The sequence below is a fragment of the Muntiacus reevesi genome, chromosome 1 (genome assembly GCF_963930625.1).
Source record: "Muntiacus reevesi chromosome 1, mMunRee1.1, whole genome shotgun sequence".
Taxonomy (NCBI): domain Eukaryota; kingdom Metazoa; phylum Chordata; class Mammalia; order Artiodactyla; family Cervidae; genus Muntiacus; species Muntiacus reevesi.
The window spans coordinates 244,552,478-244,577,318 of NC_089249.1; positions in this window are offsets into that span (position 1 = coordinate 244,552,478).

Consider the following 24,841-nt stretch of genomic DNA (forward strand, 5'->3'; position numbering starts at 1 on the left):
TGGCTCCCATGATTCTGAAAACTGAGAAATACCAATATCTGCAGTTGGCTAGCTGGAAGCCCAAGAATGCCTATGTATAATTCATTTTGAGTCTGAAATCCTGAGAACCAGGAGAGCTGATGGTGTATTTTCTAGTCTAACAGATAGCAGACTCGAGACCCAAGAGTAGCTGATGTTTCAGTCTGAGTCCAGAGACGAAAGAAGACCAACATCCCAGCTCAGCACTCAGGAAGGAGGAGTTTCCTCTTAGTCTTTTTGTTCTATTCAGGTCTTCAGGTGACAGGATGACCCACTCACTTTAGGGAGGTAAATCTGCTTTACTCAGGCCACCAATTCAAATGTTCATTTCATTTGAAACACTCTCACACAACAACCAGAGTGTTTCCAAAACACTCTCACACAACATCCAGAGTAAATTTTGGCCAAATGTCTAGATACCCGTTGGCCCACTCAAGATGACACATGAAATTACTCCATAAGTATTTAATGGTTAAATAAATATGTAAATTTGATAAATGGCTTTTAGAACAGTGGCTAGACCAGATAAAGGCTAAATTAATGTTATTGTTATGATTTTTCCCAAAAGTATTTGACATATTCTTGAACCAGGGTAGGCTTATAGGTAATTATATACAATGCACTGTGTAATATATCAGATTTGGACATTTGACAGGAACATTGGAGTTTAACACTATTAATGCAAGCATTACATTGTGCATTTCATGGGAGATATTTTCTTCTTTCTCCTTCTCCTCTGGGAAAAACAATTATCTAACATATTATTAGAACACCTAAATGTGATGATAGCTCTTTCCAGAATTGACTTAGGGTCAGATATTTTTGTGGCATGTTAGTGTTTGTATAGACACACATAAATGAGAATGCTGCCTATGTTTTATTAACTGGCATGCCAATGTTTTGGTATTCATTAGTCAAAGTAGTTATTAGAATAGAATCCTATAACAGGAATATAAAGATACATCAATTAGTATCTCTTAAATATCTCTTCTTACTTGGCCTTGAAAAGAAGTTGAGGATGTAAGAGAAGAAAATAGGAGATTATCTTTACCCTTAAATGGCTTATTGAATTAGCTATGAAGACAGTTGTATAACTGGCATTGCAGAAATATAGGGAATTGGGCATAAAATATGTAATATTGACACTGAGCACCTTTATAATTCAAAGAAGAAGGAATAAGTATTACTTGTAACAGTTGGAGGAGGTGAACAATGAAATAATTGCATTTGCACTTTAAAAGTTTAGAATGCTCTTTTCAGAGTCACATGCTAATGGTCTCCTTGCTCTTCCTGTTTTTTTCTCTCCCACCTTCCACAGCTTTGACATTCTTTCTGGTTCATCTGGGATGGGTGTGCCACAGGCTGAAGGATTCCTGTGTGTGATTTAGTTTCTTCTTGCTGCTTCTTGTAAATCTTTCACTGTTGTTATTCACTTGTAGGGGGTGATTTTATTGACTTGGCAGCTGGCTTGTTTAAAACTAGATTAATTTTGAAGTTAGGAATGTCTATAACCAATGGAACACTGAGTTTAAAACAGAATCAGACTAGATTTAATCAGCTCTGAGGAGAAGAAATCAAAACTACAAATAACATGAAGAGTCTTCTCTGACAGATGATGAGTGCTCAGACTCTGAGCTTTCATGAAAGATTAAAGGTACTGTGGTTTGCTTTTATCATCCTGGGATCGCTTGCTGTTATTAGTTCCCTAGAGCCTCCGTAACTAATTACTGCAAACTTGGTGGTTTAAAACAACAGAACTGTATTCTTCCATGATTCTGGAGGCCAGAAGTTCCAAATCAAGATGTTCACAAGGCCATGCTCCCTCTGAAGGTTCAAGAGGAGCATCTCTCTGCGTCTCTTCCAGCTTCAGGTGGCTTCAAGCGTTCCTTGGCTTTTGGTAGTAACTCCAGTCTCCCCTCTGTCTCCCCGTGGCCCTCTCTTTGTTGCACTGTTTTTCTTCCTCTGCCTTCGCTTTTAAGGACATTTATCATTGAATTTAAAGTCTACCTTGTTAATCTAGGGTGAACTCATCTTAAGATCCTTTCCTTTACTATATATCCTGCAAAGACCCTTTTTCTAAATAAGGTTATATTCACACGTTGGAACTTAGACATACCTTTTGCAGGGGCTACAGTTCAGCCCAGTTCACTTACCTTCCCTGCCTTTTGGTTCTTTCAGATGTAGATAGGTGCTACAATGTTACATTAGTAGCTTGGCATGGCTAAAACCCAAAGGTTAAAGGACATTTGCTGTTGTTTTTCAGTGCCTAAGTCATGTCCACCTCTTTGCGACCCCATGGACTGCAGCACGTCAGGCTTCCCTGTCCTTCACTATCTCTCAGAGTTTGGTCAGACTCATGTCCATTGAGTCAGTGATGCCTTCCAACCATCTCATCCTCTGTTACCCGCTTCTCCTCCTGCCCGCAATCGTTCCCAGCACCAGAGTCTTTTCCAATGAGGCTCTTCACATCAGGTGGCCAAAATATTGGAGCTCTAGCATCAGTCCTTCCAATAAATATTCAGGGTTGATTTCCTTTAGAATTGACTGGTTTGATCTCCTTGCTGTCTAAGGAAATATCAAGAGTCTTCTCTAGCACCACATTTAAAAGGCATATTTGTGATAAAATTTGAGTGACTCAACAGAGTAATTTTCAGAGTATGGTTGAAAATGTGTATGTTAGCTGCTCCTCTATTGTTAAGGAAGCCTCCATGTGAGGATTACACTGAATATGAGAAGCAAAAGTGTTTTCTGGTCTTTCAAGGCATTGAGTGATTTTTTTTTTCACTTTTATCTATTATTTTCCCGAAATACTTGCTCTCTTCATCTCTTCAGATACCATCTAGAACATGAGTTATAAAATCTGTACTTTTTCCTACTAAATATCAATAAGAGGAAGTTTGGTTTTAGATGAGTAGAATTTTTCCACTTTAATAGACGTTTCTTATTGCCTAAATGTATTTTATATAATAAAGCTTTCAGAAGTCCATAAGGTGACATATATGGCTATATTGTTTCAACAGCTTTATTCCTAGTTGTAGTTTATTCAGCTTTATTCCTAGCCTAGTACAGTGCCTGTCATGTAATAGATATTAAATACTATTATTGAGTAAATAATATTCTATGAAAATCATATTTTCACATGGATTAAATGATGCATTTTGAGTCAAAACATGGCAACTTATTTCTAATTATATTCTAATATTGTCTCTCCCTGCACATGTAATTTTTCTTCATTTGGAGATCAACAGGGCCATTTTGATTATTTCTTCATATTTAGTTATAACATATGAAGAGTTGTCAAGGAGGAAATAAGCCAGGCAGACACTCAGAGATTCCACTTTTCATCACTAGTCTCTTCTGTCATTAACTGCATACATCACATTCCAGCCTGCTTTTGTGTTCCTTGAGGAGCAGGAGCAGTACCTTCTACTTAAAAGGAAATGATGTTACTTGCTGCATCTAATATATGTAGACAGTGAATATCTCTGAATGAATATAAGCATGGTGACATCAAAGCATAAATCTTGTTTTGTCAAAATAGTCAGAAACATAAATCTTGACTCAGAATGCCTTTTGAGTCCTAGTTTATTCATTTACTAGAAATATTGTGCAGTTAGCAAGTCCAAGCCTCTATTTCTTCATCTGTGAGATAGGAAAAATAACACAGTTCTCCAAGTTTTGTTCTGAGGAATTGAGTCCTGTGGACTGCAAGGAGATCCAACCAGTCCATCCTAAAGGAGATCAGTCCTGGGTGTTCATTGGAAGGACTGATGCTGAAGGTGAAACTCCAATACTTTGGCCACCTCATGCGAAGAGTTGACTCATTGGAAAAGACCCTGATGCTTGGAGGGATTGGGGGCACGAGGAGAAGGGGACAACAGAGGATGAGATGGTTGGATGGCATCACTGACTCAATGGACATGAGTTTGGGTAAACTCCGGGAGTTAGTGATGGACAAGGGAGGCCTGGCGTGCTGAGGTTCATGGGGTCGCAGAGAGTCGGACACAGCTGAGCGACTGAACTGAACTGAAGCAGCCTTCCCTGTGCCTGTCACAAGAATGTACACAGTAAACTTGAGTTGCTATTTTGATAAATACATTCTTTGTTGAGAAGTAGGAAGAATTTTTCATCTAAAACCCCAAGCAAAACTCTTCACATATCCTGTGTCGGGACCTTGTTGTCTCCAGTGCCCCCAAATTCAGGAGTCTGTTCTCCAAAGACCACATCCCTCACCGTTTTCTTCTCTTTGTGCCTCATTTTCCACAATAGAACTTTAATGAATATAATTCAAGGTCAGCCCAAATATAAATTACCAACTGAGGAAACTTATTGTACCACTTGGCTACAGTGAGGTCATTTATGGGTACCTGGCCTCATTTCTCAGTTTAATGTGAAATAGCTGAGCACATTAATCAGCCTCTCAGTCAGCTGCAGTTTTTCTTTGTTTCTTCATTCATTCATTTCACTCATATTTATGAGCCAGACCCTTTGTCATGCGCTAGGCCACTGTTGACCTGTTTCTTTTCTTTCATACTCTCTTCAATTCCTTTCCTATAGTTTTTCCAAGGCTTAATCCTAAGTCCAGTCTGGAGAGCATGCTAAGTGACATTGTTTAATATGTGCCCAGTTTCATATAGCCTAAAAAGAGAGGGATATTTGTACTTCTCTTAGTGGAATCTTTGAATAGTCTTTATTCTCCTAAGACCATACAGCTTCATGGTTTAGAAAGATTTTTATGTTTTCTTTCCTTGGGTTTTGAGCCTATTTTGTTGAGCTGCTTTTAGAGTGACTTTGGGTAGCTAGGATTTAAGTAAATGCTGAATAACATTTTATACCTGCAATCAATGTTTTAGGAGATATTTTTTAAAAATACGATTTGAAAGTGTCAGTAGTACCCTTATGATAGAGATATTTTATATTTCGCACAACATGCTACTTATGTATTAGGCAGTACACTGAACACTATACATATTATCCAGTTCTCATAGCAGCACCAAGAAAGGTGGATTTATTATTCTACTTGTTTTCACTTGAGGAAACTGAAATGTAGAGGGATTAACTGATTTTAAGGTCACAGACTACTGGGTTTAAGAAGTCTCTCATCTGGGTTTTCAAACTGTGACATTTGACTCCAAAGCCTTTGTCCTAACTCTGGGGATAAAGAGAGAGAAAAACATATTTAGTAAATAAATGAACAAAAATAACCAATTGCAGATCAGAACAGAGATTTTGTTGTATGCAAGTTTTCCAGGGCATCAAACAAAAGACTTGATTTGTTCTTTCTCCGCACTCCCCTCTTTTCCTCTTCTTTCCTTCATCTGTCCTTCATTTGTATTCCCCTTCCTTCCCCTTCTTTCTTCTTCTCCTCTTCCTTCCTCCTCCTCTTCCCCCTTCCCTCCTTTTCTCTTCCCCTCCATCTCGCTGCTTTTTTCTCCACCTCTCCTTTGTTGCTTGGTGATAACTGACAGTGATAACATGCATTTCCTCCAGCCCCTGCCAAGGGCCTAGGGGAGGCACTCGTAGGAGCTGACAGATGCTTACTCACATCTGAGTTGCTTGCTCACATTAGGGGTAAGACAACAATATCCTGGCCCCAGCCCAGCACCAGGCCCAGGCTAGGTGTGCTTCATGACGTCTATCCAGTTCAGGCATGCATCTCCTTCCTGGCAGGTTCCACCTCCATTGTCTCTGAGCACGTCCTTGGGCAGAAACAATTAAAAGCTTATATCATCCCTCTCATCTCACCCAATGGAGAAGGCAATGGCACCCCACTCCAGTACTTTTGCCTGGAAAATCCCATGGATGGAGGAGCCTGGTAGGCTGCAGTCCCTGGGGTTGCTACGGGTCGGACACAAATGAGCGACTTCACTCTCACTTTTCACTTTCATGCATTGGAGAAGGGAATGGCAACCCACTCCAGTGTTCTTGCCTGGAGAATCCCAGGGATGGGGGAGCCTGGTGGGCTTGTGTCTATGGGGTCGCACAGAGTCGGACACGACTGAAGCGATTTAGCAGCAGCAGCAGCATCTCACCAAAAACAATATTTTTCAAGATAGTGTAGTTAGGCTTTATATCTGTATATCTAAATGGGCTTATACAAGAGATTCCCTACAGGACAAAATTAGAACTTACCAAGTCTCCAGCTTCTCTCTCAGAATACTAAAACAGACACACACAGAACAGCTAGTAGTTTTCAGTTTATTCTGAGTCTGAGGAATGTTATTCCATAACTGTAACTGAAAATTCCATATTTCACTTTAAGAAATAAAGCATTGGGATTATATGATGATGGAAAATTAATAATGGGGGCTAAGAAAGGTCTGGGAGAAAAACTAGCTATGAATTCAATAGTTAGAACTTTAAGGAAAACAATCATTAGTATAATTGTTTGTCAGTTTCATGGACTGAAATTTTTGATATTCTAACAATGTATCAGGAATATCAAATGTCAACCCAATTTACCTTTCACTTGCTTTAGAGTCCTTCTCTACTGTGCTTCTAATATTCAATAGCTAATATTTTTAGAATTATGCCTTGCTTAAAGACAAAAACAAAGCATTCCCCTTTACTTCTATTATTATTCTATATATTTTAATTTTTAAGTAATTATATCTCAGTCTTAAAAATAATTTTCCTTGGCTGATGAGTATTTATATTTCTCATTTTAAGTCAATGGCAGCTTTAATTTGTATACCTTAGATGGGAAATAATTTAAAATGTTTCCCTGAAAATCAAGTATGAATCACTGTAAATATCCAGTTAACCAGTTGTTCCCTTTGGCATTTAATTGGCTGACAATTTAACATTGCAGCCAACAAATAAACATTGTGGGTATTTGTTGCTAAAGTCTAGTGAAGATTAGAAATCCAATTAGCCATGCTCTGTCTTGCTCACCTACTATCACCTGGTAAGGTTTAATCTCCACTGGACAGAAATTAAGTCCAAGGGTTATCAGTTACTTCAGAAAGCAGGAAAGTAAGGTATTTATTAAACCAAGTGTGGGACATTTTATTTTTGGTCTGTTGCAGAATCATTTTTAAAGTTCTTATTGAATCCAAACCTTCTACAGACTCACACAAGTTTTCAGTGAAAAAAGTAACTTCTTTTAACATGAAAACAGAATGGTGTTTGGCATGGTAGAGGTTTTGTGCTTATGTATTTGGTAAGTACATGTTTCTTATGAAGAAAAATCTGTGAGTTATTTAGCAGTTTAACTGGAAGGGCTAAACAAATATAGTCTTGAAGACCTTCTAAGTAATAAAAATAATAATAACTATAAATAATTGTGAAGTGCTTGTGTGTGTGTGCTGCATTGCTTCGGTTGTGCTTGACTTTTTGCAATCTGATGGACTCTCCAGGCAGTAATACTGGAGTGGCTTGCCATTTCCTCCTCCAAGGGATCTTCCCTACCCAGGGACTGAACCCAGGCCTCTTATGTCCCCTGCACTGGCAGGGTTCTTTACCACTAGCATCACCTGAGAAGCCTTATTAAGTGCTTACTCTGTGTCAAATGCTTTATTGCATTCAATCACTGTAGTATCTAATGAATTAGGAACTGCTAAAATCCCTGTATGAAAAAACTTAGGCTTTGAGGGGTGATGTGATGTGTGCCTGGTCACACAGCAGTCAAGGGTAAAGTCAAGGCATACTACCAGATGTCTGTGAGAGGCTTTAGTGTGTTTGTTTACCTTTGGAAGTGGTTCTGAGTCATTCCCTCCAGAGCCCTCATCTTAATTACTGGTCTAGCGTGTACTGGGGCTTTGGCGTACAAATGGCACTGACAGGACTCTTCTGGTCCTTCCATTCAACTGGATCATAGCGAGGACTCCCACTACCCTCTAGACACTGTTCCAGTGGTTTCTTTGCAGCTGCTGTGTCTTCTAGGAGACCTGTGAGCTTGCATGCTAGGAAGCCTGAGGTAGTAGCACGAGCAACAGAAAATACATTAGCAGCAGGAGGCAATGGGTTATGCTTCATTTGAGTGTAGCAAGACTGAAATAGGAAAGTGTCTTGAACCATTTAGAAAAGTGAGAGGGGTCAATGCGTGGCTCGCCACCTGTGGGCATCTTTCACAGTCGGTAGGATGGTAGAATAGGTGCTTGATTTGGCTTGCATTGTGTGTGCATAACAGGACTAAGTGGCCTTGGAAGGTATAAATAGGGAGTAGAAAATATGGGCTCTGCTGCACCGGGTGGGGTTCGTTTCAGCCCTTAAATATTGAAATCTTAATGCTCTCTTTTTAAAATAGTCACCTTAGTGATCCATGCACTAATTTCAGCAGTGCTGCCAATGCTCATTTGCAAAAGCCCTTTGAAAAATTACTTTCAGAATTATTTTGAGGCACATGGGAAAATCTGACTCTGGAGCAGGCCTGGGTTTTATTACTCAGTTTAGTCACCTGCCTGCTCTTGGCTTTAAACTCATTTGAACTGTTTCCAATAATCAATGCTAACATTCAAGGACAAAGGTTTTCTGTCATTGTGTATATTGAAAAAAGTACCTTACATACCACTAAGGCAATAGCTAAGCTTGTCTTTGTATCCTCCATGGTGACCAACTCGTCAGCCAGCTCATCACCCATGTTCAGTGGAAGTTTATTGACTTTAATAGAAAAGGAAAACAAAAGTTTCAGACACTGGCAGTTTTTCTGGAATAATTTAGCATCTTAAGGCAGATACTTTTCATCAAAAAGCTTTGAAATGTATATTCATAATTTTATTAAATCAATTATTTGATATCACCTTGAAGCACTTATCTAGCTATAACTGGATCTGATTAAAATTAGTCAAGAACTCATTAACTCTGTCATACCACATATCCGTTTCCCTGAGTTTTCTTGTTTTGCTTGAGAGTTGTCCTCCTGGCTCACAAAATGATCTAGAACAATAACAGTGGTGATGATGATGACATTTCTTGAATGCTGACTCCATTTTAGGTGTTGCTCTAATTATACTTCATGTCATATTTAATCTTCACAAGCTCCTCAAAAGGAAAAAAAAAAAAAAAAGCTTTATTCTTATCTTCCTATCTGGAGATGAGAAAACAGAGACTCAGGGAATGGTTTGCATATAATTCCATGACTGATAAAGGTGACCTGTTACTTAGGAAGACCCCAAGCTTCTTTGCCTTTCCACTATTTCAGTGATGTATTCAGTAGGTGCTCTCTTAAAAAAAATAAAGTTTTACTGTATTTCTCACAACTCATTTATCTTTTTCATATTAAATAAAACTGATCCCCTAAAGTCAGAAAAATTAAAATTACCTGAAATTGAAGCACTGAAAAATTGATGCTTTCGATGTGTCATTGCAAATACTCAGATTTTGTTCCTATTTTCTAGCCCCACAACACCCCTTGTACCTGAACTGATTTCTGTGGAAACTGTATGTGAAGTAACACATGTAAATGGCTGCTTTCTTTCATAGTCACTTAATGCTATAGTTAGAGTCAACCCATTTATATACACTCTAGATCTGTTTTGCTTTGCTTCGGTTTTATGACCAGGGTGGTGTTTTCCCTTAAGACAGGTGGCTATTCCTTTTGGCCTAAACAATTTTTAGTATCTCCCTTTCTCCCATCAAGATGGGAAGAGAAGAAAGAAGAGAAACACACTTTTCATGGGTATATGGTGGTCTATCTTTTGTGTTCAGCTTTGAATATATTATAAAATTTGCTGGCCAAACAAGAAGGTTCTGGGACTGTTCATGACGTAAGATGGTGAAGATTGTTGAAGGCAACTTTCAGAGAAAGGGGCAAGAATCCCTGTTGCCTCCTCTTATAATATTTAGACAGTCCATGTGGTTTTGTCCTGTACACCAGAAGTTGAGTGTAGTGACACTAAATATTCTCTCTGGTGTCTGTGAACCTGAGGCTGCATCTTGCTATGGAATCCTTTATTTTGTTTTAAGTAGACTTCTGTGGTATCTGATGTTGTACCAACATCTCGGAGCTCTCTTCTCTGATGCATCCTAGCCCTCAGCCTACTTCATCTGTATCAGAGGCACTTGCTCATTTCCTTGATTCCTTCCCAGCAGAGGGAGGAGCTCCAAAGCTTGGGACTGTCTGTCTCTATGTCTGTCTTAGTTCAGATTCTGCCCATAGCTAATGATGCACAGGTGATAAATCTCTAGCTATAAAAAGTAGAAAATTCTTTCTTATGTGTCATTGTAATTCTCTTTATTGCTACATTTCTTAGCTGATTTTAATAAATATGGGTAGGAGGACTTGAAGAAAAGAGAATTTCCCTGCCTGGTGCTTTCTTCTTGAAAAGACAGTTTTGCTTCTTTGAGTTAAGCCATTTTTGAAATCATCGGTAAATGTTTGCAAATCTGTTAAATCTCCTAAAACAGCCTGCACTCACTTAAACACAAACCTTGAGAAACTTCTGATGCAAAGATAAGTATCTGGAAGTCCTGTGTTGTATATATTCTTATCAAATCCAAATAGAACCACTGTCCTTTTAATAAACACCCACCCAGTCAATGTGAGTTCATACCAACTTGACTTCAACACCCTGAACGTCAACAAATATTCCAATCTCAGACCTACAGAGAAGGCAAATTTTGGTATCAAGCTCTGGGATCAAGTTTTCCTTTGCCACCTGTGAGACTCTGGACAACTCCCTTGGCGTCATCTGAGTCTCCCTGTCCTGAACTGTAAAATGAGGATAATTATACCCTTTCTTACTATTAGAGTATTGATAGAAGAAATTAGTAAGGCATTATGTGGGGTAGCACTTTATGAACATTAGCCAAAAGTCTAAAGTTTTCATGACAGCATTTTGAAAGCATTCCCTTGATCCACATTGGCAAGTTGCAGGACACTGCGAGATGCAGCTAGGGGTGAATTACTCTGCCGGGGTTTGATTGTCTGCGTTAGCCTCTTATACGCTGTGTGACTTTGGGTGAGTATAAAGCTCTCTGAGATTCGTCTTCTCATTTTTAAAATGGGAGTGACAGTGGCAGTCTGCAGTTCTTGAAGTTGTGAGAATATACTGAAGTCAGTTAGCACAAGGGTAAGTACTCATTCAGTAATATTATTAATATTAATACTGGTTTAGATGGTTGCCAGATGTTGATTAACTTCTTAAGATTTCATTCCACCAATCAGATTTTAATCAGCCATAGTTACTAGCAAGCTTGAGTTTTATTTACAGTTCTTTTACAAAAGATAGTTTAGGTTTTCTAAATATATACATACATACATATGCGAACACATATTTTTATAGCTCCTTCTTTATTGTGTTGCATATTAGAGATTTGTTGTGATAATTGGTGGGTATTTGTTTTTCCAGAGCACTTCTTTCTTCTAGAATCCTTCCTTGCTTTGTACTGGGTGTTGGGACTTTAATAATTCCCTGCTAGCCTCAGTGCCTTGTGGATGTCAAGCTGCCCGGGGAAGCGCACCTGAGTTATACCTCGCCTGTGATGAGTGTCTCTGTCCATTTAAGGTCCACTTATCGCCTTGAGCCCGCGGCTTAGTGAGAGAAGAGTTGTTACACTTGGAGGGAAGTTTCCTATGTCATAAGCGGAGGTAGAGGAGCATGTTGTGAAACCAGCTGCCATGAAATTGAATTACAGGTGTCGTATTCTTGCAGCCTTAAATTGCTCCATTTTACCATGGGCCTTTCTGTTTGTTTGGAACAAATAACTGCAATTTACTAGGATGTTAAGAGATGATGGTAGAAGCAGTCAGAGGTGGTTTAAGGTTTCCATAATGATGGAAAATTACTCCTATCCATTTCAAGTATGGTTTCTCTCCCAAGCCACCACATTTAAATGTGAAGAGAGGAAATACCTCATTTTTTAATACTCTTCTCTCAGCACAATTCTCTTTAAAGGTGCTTCAGGTTCCTTTAAAGCTCTTAACCACACACCCAATCAGTTTTATTTATTATCCTCTGGAATATGTTCAGTAATGACTTCTGAGGCGGCCAGGAGTGAATGGACAATTTGCTTTCACTGCCTTGATCTCCTTAACCCATTTCCTCTTAATTTGGTGGAGATGGTGTGGGACTTCTGGAAATAGGAGTCAGAAGTATTCTTCACAGGAATACTTCAAAGTATTTTACCTTTCCCAGGAGGATTCTTGTTTTCTTTTCAAGAAGGAATGTAAATAATTATAGAGTTTTTCGATTTCTCTTCCCTGGAACTATTCACTAATCAGATAAGCTGCTGCAGCTTGTGGGTGGGATATTGTGGTGGTGGTCATTGTCATTGTTTTTTTGTGAAATAGGCATTAAAGTGATCATTGTTTTCTCAGAGCCAAGCAAAGATAGTATAAAATCAAAATGCATATTTTTTGTGGATGTTCTAAATTGAAAAATAAATTGTTCTGTTTCCAAATGATAACTGTCTAGTATTTGAGAGATTTCTCATGAAAGGAAACTTGGAGTTAAGTGGGAGATTTGCTTATATGTTGCACGGGACACATTGTTATTTTCAGACTCCGTTCCTGACTAGTGGTTTTAGTAATTTTTTTTTCTTACTGTACAAGTATAAAGTAATATATATTTAGTAAAGTTCTTGTAGGGAAGAACAGAGGAATTTTGCACTTGGACCCTCATCCTTCAACCTCTTCCTTGCCTCATTAATGTTAGTTAGGTGTGTGTGTCTTGTGGATGTTTTGGCATGAATACAATGTATAATTGGTAGAGAGAGCAATATATATGTTTTGTTTTGTGATTATTTTAAGTAAATGGGACCATATTTTATGATTACTTCTATGTTTTTCTTCCCACATAACCCTATATTTTGTAGATTGTCCTCATGAATACACACAGATTTAAGTCGTTCTTCTTAAGTGCTGATTAGTATGTGAAGATTTAGATGTACTACAACTTATTTACATGTGGGTGGACGCTTACCTTGCATTATTTTGCTTTTACGAAAAAGGTGTAGCTGTGATCTTTTGTGTCTATGTCTTTTTATGCATACATGTGCTAGATCTCTAGGACAAAGAGCTGGTTTTTATTAGGACATTGCATTATTGGAATCTGTTGACAGGCCATCCTGTTGATTGACTATTTGTCTTTGTTTACCTGGAAGAAACCATGCAGAGCTGAATGTGCATACTTCAAAATGGAGAGGACTATCAAAAATTTTTTTAAAGTATATCTAAGAGTTCGTGATCATCAACTTTTGGATCATCTCCCATAAAAGTGAAAATGAATGTGATTGAGAATGGCCAAGGGATGTTGTGTTTGAATTGTTTTACCACACTATGCAGAAGACATATGGGGTGAGGATAACATGCATGATGTATGGAATGCTACTTGGAGTCAGACCAGCCTCGGTTTGAACCCTGGGCCTCTGACCTAGGAGCCTTTGAGATCTCTGGTAACTGGCTGTTTCTAAGCTTCCTTACAACAGAGTTGACTATAAATTTCCTCTCAGAGTGGTCATGAGGATGAAAAGAGCTAGTGTGTGTAAGATGTCTAGGTCAGCACCTGCCACCCAGTGAGTCATCATTAGTATATTGTTTAGAAAGTATTACTAATCTCAATTCTATCATTCACTATCCTTATGAGATTGATCCAGTTTACTTGTAGTCTCACTAAGTCTGCTATTTTCTCAGTAAAAGAGACAAATTCGATAATCTCAAATCTCCTTTGCAATTTTTTTCCATTTTGACAAGTAGCTCTTCTTTTTGAAAAATGGAAGTTTTGTTCATTGTCTTTGTAAGCCTTTTAGTTAGTAGGACACACACACACACACACGGTGTATAGATTTGATGGACAACACTACAGGATTAAAGACCCCTCTAAGGCAGAGCCTCAAAACAGTCAACAAGTGTCAGTACTAATCTAGAGCAGTCCAGGTGTAAGAGTCTCCTCTACCTAAGATGAGCCTTCCCACTCCTCTCTGGTAGCCCTCACTCCGTTTCATCCATCCACTCTCTCATCCTCTGTCAGGATGATCATATTATTCCATGACATGGATATTGTTTTTGTTCAGTCACTAAGTCGTGTCCTACTCTTTGTGACCCCATGGACTGCAGCACGCCAGGCTCCTCTGTCCTCTACTATCTCCCAGAGTTTATTCAATTTCATGTCCATTGAGTCAGTGATGCTGTCGAACTGCCTCATCCTCTGCTGCCCCCTTCTCCTATTGCCTTCAGTATTTTCCAGCATCAGGGTCTTTTCCAATGCTCTTTGCATCAGGTAGCCAAAGTTTTGGAGCTTCAGCTTTAGCAGCAGTCCTTCGAGTGGATATTCATGGTTGATTTCCTTTAGGATTGACTGGTTTGATCTCCTTGCAGTACAAGGGACTCTCAAGAGTCTTCTCCAGCACCACAATTCGAAAGCATGAATTCTTTGGGACTCAGCCTTCTTTAAGGTCCGGTGCTCACATCCGTACATGACTACTAGAAAAACTATACCTTTGACTATACAGACCTTTGTTGGAAAAGTGATGTCTCTGCTTTTTAATATGCTGTTTAGGTTTGTCATAGCTTTTCTTCCAAGGAGCAAGCATCTTTTAATTTCAAGGATGCAGTCACCATTCACAGTGCTTTTAGAGCTCAAGAAAATAAAATCTGTCACTGCTTCTACTTTTTCCCCTTGTATTTGACATTAAGTGATGGGACTAGATGCCATGATCTTGGTTTTTTAAATGCTGAGTTTCAAGCCAGGTGTTCCACTTTCCTCTTTCTCCCTCATCAAGAGGCTCTTTAGTTCCTCTTCACTTTCTGCCACTAGAGTCATATATACATATCTGAGGTTGTTTTTGTCCTTTATCATACCCATCCTTACATGAAATGTTCCCTTGATATCTCCAACTTTCTTAAAGAGATCTCTAGTCTTTCCCATTCTATTGTTTTCCTGTATTTTTTGCAGGGTTTACTTAAGAAGGCTTCTTATCTCTCCTTGCTATTCTCTGGAACTCTGCAATCAGTTGGGTATATGTTTCCCTTTCTCCTTTGCCTTTTGCTTTTCTTCTTTTCTCAGCTATTTATAAGGCCTCCTCAGACAACCATTTTACCTTCCTGTATTTCTTTCTTTCTTTTTTTGGTCATTGCCTCCTATACAACATTATGAACCTCTGTCCATAGATCTTCAGGCATGTTGTCTACCAGATTTAATCCCTTTAATCTGTTTGTCACCTCCACTGTATAATCATAAGGGATTCTATTTAGGTCACATCTGAATGGTCTAGTGGTTTTCCCTACTTTCTTCAAGTCTGAATTTGACAATAAGGAGTATAATCTGAGCCACAGTCAGCTCCAGGTCTTGTGTTTACTGACTGTATAGAGCTTCTCTATCTTTGGCTGCAAAGATCATGATCAATTGGATTTCACTATTGACCATCTGGTGATGACCATATGTAGAGTCATCTCTTGGGTTGTTTTAAAAGGGTATTCGCTATGACCAGTATGTTCTCTTGCTTAAACTCTGTTAGCCATTGCCCTGCTTCATTTTTTACTCTAAGGCCAAACTTGCCTGTTATTCCGGTTATCTCTTGACTTCCTACTCTGGCATTCTAGTCCACCGTGATGAAAAGGAAATTTTTTTTTTTTTTGGTATTAACTTTAGAAGGTGTTGTAGATCTTCATAGAACTGGTCAGTTTCATGTTCTTTGGCATTAGTGGTTGGGGCATAGTCTTTGATTACTGTCTGGTAAATGGTTTTCCTGGAATATGAAGAGAGATCATTCTGTCATTTTTTTGAGATTGCACTTAACTATTGCATTTCAGATATTTTTGTTGATTATGAGAACTACTCCATTTCTTCAATGAGATTTTTGCCCACAGTAGTAGATATAATGGTCATCTGAATTAAATTTGCCTGTTCTTATCCATTTTAGTTTTTATCAGTTTTATCAGTGATTCCTAAGATGTCAGTGTTCAGTCTTGCCTTCTCCTGCTTGACCACATCCAGTTTCCCTTGATTCATGGACCTAATATTCCAGGTTCCTATGCAGTATTGTTCTTTACAGCATCAGATTTTACTTTCAGCACCAGACACTTATAGAACTAAGCGTCATTTCTGCTTTGACCCAGTGCTTCATTCTTTCTGAAATTATTAGTAATTACCCATCCATGCCTTCCCAGTTGGACTTCTTCTGACCTGGGGGACTCATCTTCTGGTGTCATATCTTTTTGCCTTCTCATACTGTTCATGGGGTTCTTGTGGCAGGAATACTGGAGTGGATTGCCATTTCCTCCTCCAGTGGGTCACATTTTGTCAGAATTCTTCACTGTGACCCATCTATCTTGAATGACTCTGCAAGGCATGACTCATAACTTCATCGAGTTACATGAGCCCCTTCACAAGGTTGTGATTAATGAAGAGAGATATGAATGTACCACAATTTATTTTGCGTATCTGTGGATATTTAAATTGCATTGTTTTGCTTTAACAAGAGATGTGTTGCAGTAAACCTCTGTATATATGACTTTATATGCATGAGTATGCTAGATCTCCATGGTAGACGTAATGACCTCTTGCTGCCAGGCTCTGTCTCTCCCAGTGGGTGTTGCTTGTGCATTAACCATTACTCTCTATTTAGCTGTTTTATCACTAGCTAAACCACTATCATTTATTAAGGTGTTTATATGCCTCAACATGTTATATACCCTAATTTGTTCATTCAGTAGTTGATAAATATTTATTGAATGTGATTTATGTGCTAAACACTTTTCCAAGTGCTGGAGTTACAGAAATAAACTCAAAGTTTCTACTCTCATGAAGAATTAATTTTAGTGGAGAATCTCAGACAATAAGTAGAGAAACAAAAGCTGATACTATTTTTTTCCTTGATACAAATTTGTATGAGAAAAATAAAATGGATAATGATGAGAGATGCTAATTACATGGAGTTGTCAGATAAGGCCTCTTGAAGGACTATCACTTGAGCACTGATTTGAATATATGTGAATATATCAAACATTTTATCATATTTGTATACCTAGATGTTGTATATGTTTCTGTACATCACTGGTAGATACACATCACTTGCCCCATTTTACATATTAAAATGACACTAAGTATGTATTAGAAATGATTTTCAGTAGCAAGAAGCAGAACGTCCATCTAATATTGAGTTAAACAGAACATTTTTTTTTTTTTTTCTAATGGGAAAAGAACTCTGAGGAAGGAGATAGCTCCTGACTCTGACTGAGGAACTCGGTGATATCAAGGTACTCATCTCTGATATTCTCAGCCTTCTCCTCTTAGACTTAGCTTGGTTTCCACAGGAGATATGTCTGCATTCCAGACAGAAGCAAGGATAGGGGAGAGGTAACTGTTCCATCCCGTCTGTCTCTTATCAGGGAAGAAAGTGGGCTTGACAGTTGGCTCTGTAGTCTTGTTGGGAAGATCAGTGTCTCCTGGCCACCTCTTTCTGTGGGGAAGACTGAGGAAATCGTACTGTATTTAATGTTTACCTTTTCTGTAGAGAAAGATTGTAAGGGAGAAAGTGGACATGAGTGTCAGATTTGTGTTGGCTTTGCCGTGAATTATGTACCCAATAGTGCATGTAGTAAGCCAGGTTTATTTGGTAGCCAAGTTCTACTCTTCTAGTCTGTCTTTATCAGATTTGGAGGGATAGTCATCATCTACTATGGGATCTGGAGCATCTAGTGACAGCTGCTACTAAAATTTTATTTCTACCACACAGGAGGTTACAAAGAAGTTTTAAATGCTATATGACTAACATTGATAATATCACTCTCTGTTCAAGTGTAACTCCCAGACACTGGAATTTTTCTGGCCCATCTTTTCTTCTGATCAACCTATTGTGTCATAAGAGTTTGCCTATGATTGATGGATGATGTTACAAATCCAGAGACCACAAGCATGCTGGCAGATGCAATTTAGATAGTGGGTCACAGGGAAAGTACTAAAGCAAATGTGAATCTTTTGAAGAAATACTGATATAGTATTACTTGGGAGTTATCCAGAGTTATAGAATTCATCACATTTATTGAGTATCCTGCAGGTTATATCTGTTTTTACCTGTATGGACTCATTCATTGGCTTTGCACAGCTAACCAAGAAAGTGATGTAGGGATAATTATTGCCATCTTACATGGCTAAACTAATACCTAGAAGAAAATAAATGATCTAACATATTAAAATAAACTTAAATATTTTCTCATCATGTGTTCCTCAGTCTTACAAAAAAAAAAAAAAAAAAAAAAAAACCAAAAAACCCTACTCTGTTAACATAGATTCAATTACTCCCCTTCAGATGACTGCCCTGAATTCTGAACTGGTGAGATACAGAATGATCATTCCTAGAATATGTCTATTCATTTGCTTTAAGATATTTTAGAAGCCTTTCAAAGTGAAATGATTAAATGATTAACTGCTTAAAAAATATTTTCCAGCAATTTCTAATTGAAGAAAAGAATAATACATGCTTATTACCAAAGGGACAAACAATACAGATGTTTATACAACACAACTTTAGTAACAGGTCTAAAAGATAAATACTATTTGCAGATTAGTTTATATCCTTACAGACATTTTTCAGTAACCATTTGCAAATGTTAATATTTTATAATAATTATTATTATTGATATCACTACAAATAGAATATAATAGTGCTTTACAACTTTTGTTGCCTAAACTTTATTATAAAAAATACATTAAACTCTTTTCATACCAGTGTATCCAAATATACCTGATTATTTTTAATGGCCACATAGTAGTTTATTTAAGGATGGTTTATGATTCTTACATTCACTTCCCTAATAATGGTCATTTAGATTTTTCCTAAAATTTTTATTAACCATTATTGAACATATATATGTACCTTTAAGCAACTGGCTAGTGTTTTCATAGGAAAATTACCCAGAAGTGATGTTGTTTTGTTAGAAAGTAGTTGTGCTTAAAATTTCATAGATATTACAGAATTACTCTCCATCAGCAGTATAAGAGTGTCTATTGCCCTTCTCTTACCAGCACTAGGTATTATGCACTTTGTCATTGTTAATCTGAAAGATAAAACAATTACGTATCTTATTTTTCATTTCCTTAATTAATGGTGATCTCAATTATCTTTTCAAAGGATTATTGGTCATTAATGCTTTTGTCATTATATTCATTATATTTTTGCATCCTTTTTCAATTAGATTGTTTTGTTTGATGATGAAATTCTTTAGATATTGTAAATGTTTACCATAGGTATATTACCTACATTGTCAATCTTTTGTCTTTTAGCTGTGTTTATAGTATCTTGTGGGTTTCCCTGGTGGCCCAGCTGGTAAAGAACTCACCTGCAATGTGGGAGACCTGGGTTCGATCCCTGGGTTGAGAAGATCCCCTGGAAAAGGGAAAGGCCATCCACTCTTGTATCCTGGCCTGGAGGATTCTGTGGACTGTGTAGTCCATGGTGTCACAAAGAGTCGGACACAACTGAGCGACTTTCACTTTATTTTCATAGTGTCTTTTGCATGCCAGTTTAAACTGTTTTATCTATTCAAATGTATCCATATTTTTCTTTCTTAGTTTATGGTCTTATTGCTATGAAAAGAAAAATCAGAAACAGTCTGATTATACAGTAGTTTAAGTTGGAAATCCACTCGGGTGGAGCTTCGGCAATATGGGAGTTCACAAACCTGAGTAATTACCATTCTATGGCTGATATTTACCTACACCCATTTTCAGTGTAGACCAAACCAGAATTTAATAACCATAGCATATTTACACAAACTTTCTCATTCTCTAACCACTTAAAATTAGTTCTGAAAGATGAATGACTCATTTTTTAATATAGTCCCCTTTGAATTTAGCTCTACTCTAAAAAGGTGAGAGTCAGTGGCCTACTTGCAAAACCTCAGGAGTAACTTAGAAAATTCTTAGAAAGTTTCATGCTTTTGTTTTCCCTAAATGATTTCTCTAGCTGATGACATTGCAGCTCAACCCAAACCTGTAAATTATGCGTTTTCCAAATGAAGGGGATCTGAGTAAACCAGTCAGGTGAAAAAAGAAAGAAAGAAGGGTGAAAGATTGGCTTTGATATCTGGCCATTCAACTAAATCTGCAAGTTAGTGAGGCAAGATGAATATAAATGACACATGAAATAAAATGTATAGAATCTGTACCTAAGTATTCTCTGATTATGAGTGTGGAGTTTATAGTTTTGTAAGCCTGGCCTTGAATTCTGACTTCTCCTTTTAATAATTATGTAGGACAAGTTATCTAACTTTTCAAAGCCTTAGTTTCCTTCTGTAAAATAGGGGTAGTGCCTGCAACTGCCATTACCTAAAGATCACTTATTTGATCATTTCTGACATTCATTTCACTGTTGATTCTAAAGTCTGGGCAATCTGTTTTAACGTCAGTACGCTCTGGCCTCAGGTGCAAGTACTATTTAAAAATCATAGCAGATGAATATGAGGGAAGTGAATAAAAACTGAGTAAAACTGCCATTAATTTGGCTTTTTATAAGCAAGTTCTCCCTGGCAGTCAATTCATGCTGTCTGTTAAAGTAGCCCAACTTTTCATTTTTACATTATTTTTTACATCTCAATCTTTCGTGACTTAAAACTGATGACATCTGAATATTTCTCAAGCCGTTACTACATATTTATGAAGAACAGTTAATCTGTGGAAAAGTAGAGAGAGAGAGAGAAACCATAAAATTTTAGAGCTGAGTGATTTCAGGCTCGTGTATAGTAGAGGAAATTGAGACTTGGGCAAGTTTTGTTACTTGCCCAGCAACAAACATTAGTCATCATGATAAAAAGCAGCAACTACAAAGTTGTAATGCAGCACTGGGGGTCTTGGGTGCTTCCTTTGTGTCCATGTGAGGGCGAGGAATGGGTGCAAGGTGACTTTCTCATTCATACATCCTCTTTCTCCAGACTGTCAAGGGCCATCTAGATGTCCAGGAGAGCTGTTCCCACAGCTCATGATGCACGAGGTGTCCATCAGTGTCCAGGGCATGGATAGGTGCAGCTCACTCTGGACAGATAGCATCACCGAGTGTGCTGTTCATGTGCCAAACAGACTGAAACGTCATAGTTTGGAGCAGAGAAAGATTTTATTGCAGAGCCAAGCAAGGAGAATAGGGTTTTTCTTGTTCAAAAGACCTGTTGATGGTTTTCTAGGAAGAATTTTTATAGGCAACATTTGAGGGTAGGGCTGCAGGGTACATGACCTTTATCTGACTGATTGGTGGGGAGGATTTAATAAGGTGATGTTCAGGAATCTCACTCATCAGTCTCATGGTTCTAACCCATCTGGGGTCTGCTTGTGCTCAGCCTGAAGTTACCATCCTCCACCTGGGCGGGGGCATTAGTTCCTGTAAAGGGACTCAGAGGTATATAAGCACATCTCTCAAGGAGGAGCCATGACAAGGTCCCCCATCACTGCACTCTTGTTTCTTTCTGCATTCCCTCACCCCACTAGTTAGTCACTGTTTGAATTGGCCCTTTGGGACTCATGGAATGTGTAGGAGGCTGAAGCCTTTTTCCTACAAACAAGAAATGGGGGGCACAGAAAGGTTCTCGTGCTTAGGAGGGCCCCATAGGGTCCTGCTTGGTTTCAGGGGAGCCGTGTGCTGGCAGTATGTTTGGAGTTCCCTGCCGGACAGAGTCTGCAAGGCCAGCTATTGACAGCCTCGGTGAGGTGATAAGCACTATTCATGTAAACCCAGTAGATGGGATGTTGGAACTTGCTGGTTTCCCAGGGATGTGGAAGACGAACAGTGGATCCTCATGGGTTGCCCCACAGAAGATGGAAGGCCTCTTGAGGTGGCCTGTGTCCCTTTGGCAGATCCTCCAGGTTTGATCGTCCTATTAGAGGCCACTCTGTCCTCTAATCCTCCTAGTAGCATCCTGATTCCTCCTTTTCCCCTCATCCCAGGACGTTTGTTCTATACCAGGGTAGAAAAAAATTTCCACTTTATTCAACACATCCTTCCCCAAACCATTGCTACTTGTCAATGATATCACAGATTCCCTGAAGCAGGAAATTGACTCTTCTGCATCATCCCCCCTAAGGAAATGACTAGAGAGGGCCTCTCTGATGAGTGAAGAGGAAAACCTTAGAACAAAACCACAAACATGCTTGTGTGTCTTTCGACAGTGTAGTCCTGCCCATATCAGCGTCAGTATAAGCAGCAGCACCATCATCACCTTCACCATGACTGCCGTCAAGCAAGTACATTTATTCAGGGCTTATTGGGAAACTGCCGCACGCATTGTAACTGTGTCATTTTATTGCACAGGTTTGCTATAGCATTGCTCCTATTATTTTCTCCATTTTGTCAGTGAGAAAACTGAATGTCATAGGGATTAAAAAATTGCCTAACAGTGGTTCTCAACCAAGTGCTGTTTTGTCACTAAGGACATTTGGCAATGTCTGGAGACAATTTTGATTGTCATGAATAGGAAACTCTTTCAGGTTACACATTCTATAATATATATTTAGCCCCCACAGCAAACAATTTCCTGAAACAAAATGTTAATCATACCCTGGCTAAGAAATTTTGGTGTTATGTGATGCATTAGCAGTTTTAAGAGCATTTTATCATGAATAAGTATTGAGTATTTAGCAAATGCTTATAGTATATTCAGAAAATTATGTTAATTCCTTGTTAATCTATTTATGTGATAAATTCTAGCAATCGATTTTCAAATGTTAACACAATTCTTTCTTCCTGAGAAAAATTCTACTTCCTTTCAGTATGATACCATTTATATGAAAATTTTAAGCATACAAAACAGTACTACGTTTATGAGATATAAATATAAATATATATATGTAATAAAAGTATTTGTAAAAACCTATAGCAGCAGATTGTTTACCAGCTGAGCCACAAGGCAAGCCCAAGAATACTGGAGTGGGTAGCCTATCCCTTGTCCACTGGATCTTCCCGACCCAGGAATTGAACTGGGGTCTCCTGCATTGCAGGTGGATTCTTTACCAACTGAGCTATTAGGGAAACCCGTAGCAGAGAGAGAGAGACACCAATTTCAAAATAACAGTTACTTCTGTGAAGGAAAGAAATGGAAATCAATGGAGAGAGTTCTTTAATAAAGTGTTGCACCATTTTACATCTTTAAAAGTAGGTGTGAAGCACAGTGTAAACATTTGTTAAATCTGGGAGTGTGTATGGAATGCCTGATTCATTATTTTCCATATTTTTTGACATTTGAAATAGCTTATATTTGGAAAAAATGTAGAGCTAAAGAGAAATCTTAACTTAAAAAAAATTAATTACAAAGAAAATAGAGCTAAAATGATATAGTGGGTAAATAGTAAATAGTAGCTGAAATGCCAGATCCAGGATTCAGAGTTAGGTGTAACTGCTTCCAGAGCCCACACTCTTAACTCCCACACCTTGCTACTTCTCCCACATGAGCCGGTGCAGGAAGAAGTAATAGTGACAGGAGCTTATGGGGTGCCAGACACTGTTGTCAGTAGCTGATGTGTGTTAAATCATTTATTCTTCCCCATAATCCTATGCAGGAAGTACTCTTATTTTCTTTATGTTGTAGATGAAGGCTTTGAGGGGCATGTGGAGCACAAATCACTGTCATCTGCTTCTCCCACTCAGAGGAGAGACCATGCCTGAGGGTTCGCAGGGAGGAGCAATGCGTCCGTCACTGGGTGTAATCCTTGACACCGCCTTCTTCCTCATGCCCCGTTTTCATCAATCACCAATCTTTCCTAAATCCCCAGACTACCCACTTCTCTTCACCTCCACCGCCTGCTGCTCTTCTCTCAGTTACGGTCATCTTCCACATGCCATAGCCTTTTGACTGCTCTCCCTGCTGCCTCTCCTATTCATTTTCTAGATCTGAGCAGAGTGCTTGACATGCATATCGCATCCCCTAACTCCCCTTCCCAGGGCTTCACATGGTTGTTGAAATACGAAGAAAATCTTCAGTGTAGTTAAAGATCAGGCATGGTCTAGGATATCAGGCTCCTTTCTTGCCCATCTTCCCTTGGGTTTACAACCACTTTCACACCTGAGGTGTGTCCCTCCCCACTTTTCTTTCCCCTTTGGCAACCACGAGTTTGTTTTCTATATCTGTGAGTCTGTTTCTCTTTTGCATATATATTAATTTATATTATTTTTTAGATTTCACATATAAGTGATATCATCTAGTATTTGTCTTGCTCTGACTTATTTCACTAAGCACTTTTTTCTCTAAAATATTCACAAGTGTAATTGAAAAAGTAACTAATTACTTTAAAGCTTGCTAGAATATAAACACTGTAACTTGGGTCCCAAGCCTGTTTTCTCTATGACTGTATCTTCAGGGTATAGAAAGTGCTTGGTGGGTAACAGTGGTTTATTTGCTCAGTCATGTCCAACTCTATGTGTCCCCATGGACTGTAGCCTGCCAGGCTTCTCTGCCCATGGGATTTCTCAGGCAAGACTACTGGAGTGGATTGCCATTTCCTTCTCCAGGGATCTTCCCGACCCAGGAATTGAACGAGTGTCTCATGTGTTGCCAGAGAAGGCAATGGCGACTCACTTGAGTACTCTTGCCTGGACAGTCCCATGGACAGAGGAGCCTGGTGGGCCGCCGTCTATGGGGTCGCACAGAATCGGACGAGACTGAAGCGACTTAGCAGCAGCAGCAGCTCCTGTGTTGCAGGCAACCTCCTGCAACCTCAGATTCTTTACCACTGAGTCACCAGGGATTCCCATACTCAGTAAATGTATGTTGAATAAATAAAAGATTAAATGAATGAGTGACTGAATGAATTTGTTTTTCTCTATTGATGTGGTAAATGGACAGGAAGACAACTTAGCTAGTCCACTGCCTGTGACCTCAGTTTTATCTCTTCCCTGTGATGGGGTGCATGGATCTGAAGGGTGAAAAGCTTGTCCAGAGTGGCCACCAAAAAGAAGGAGAAAT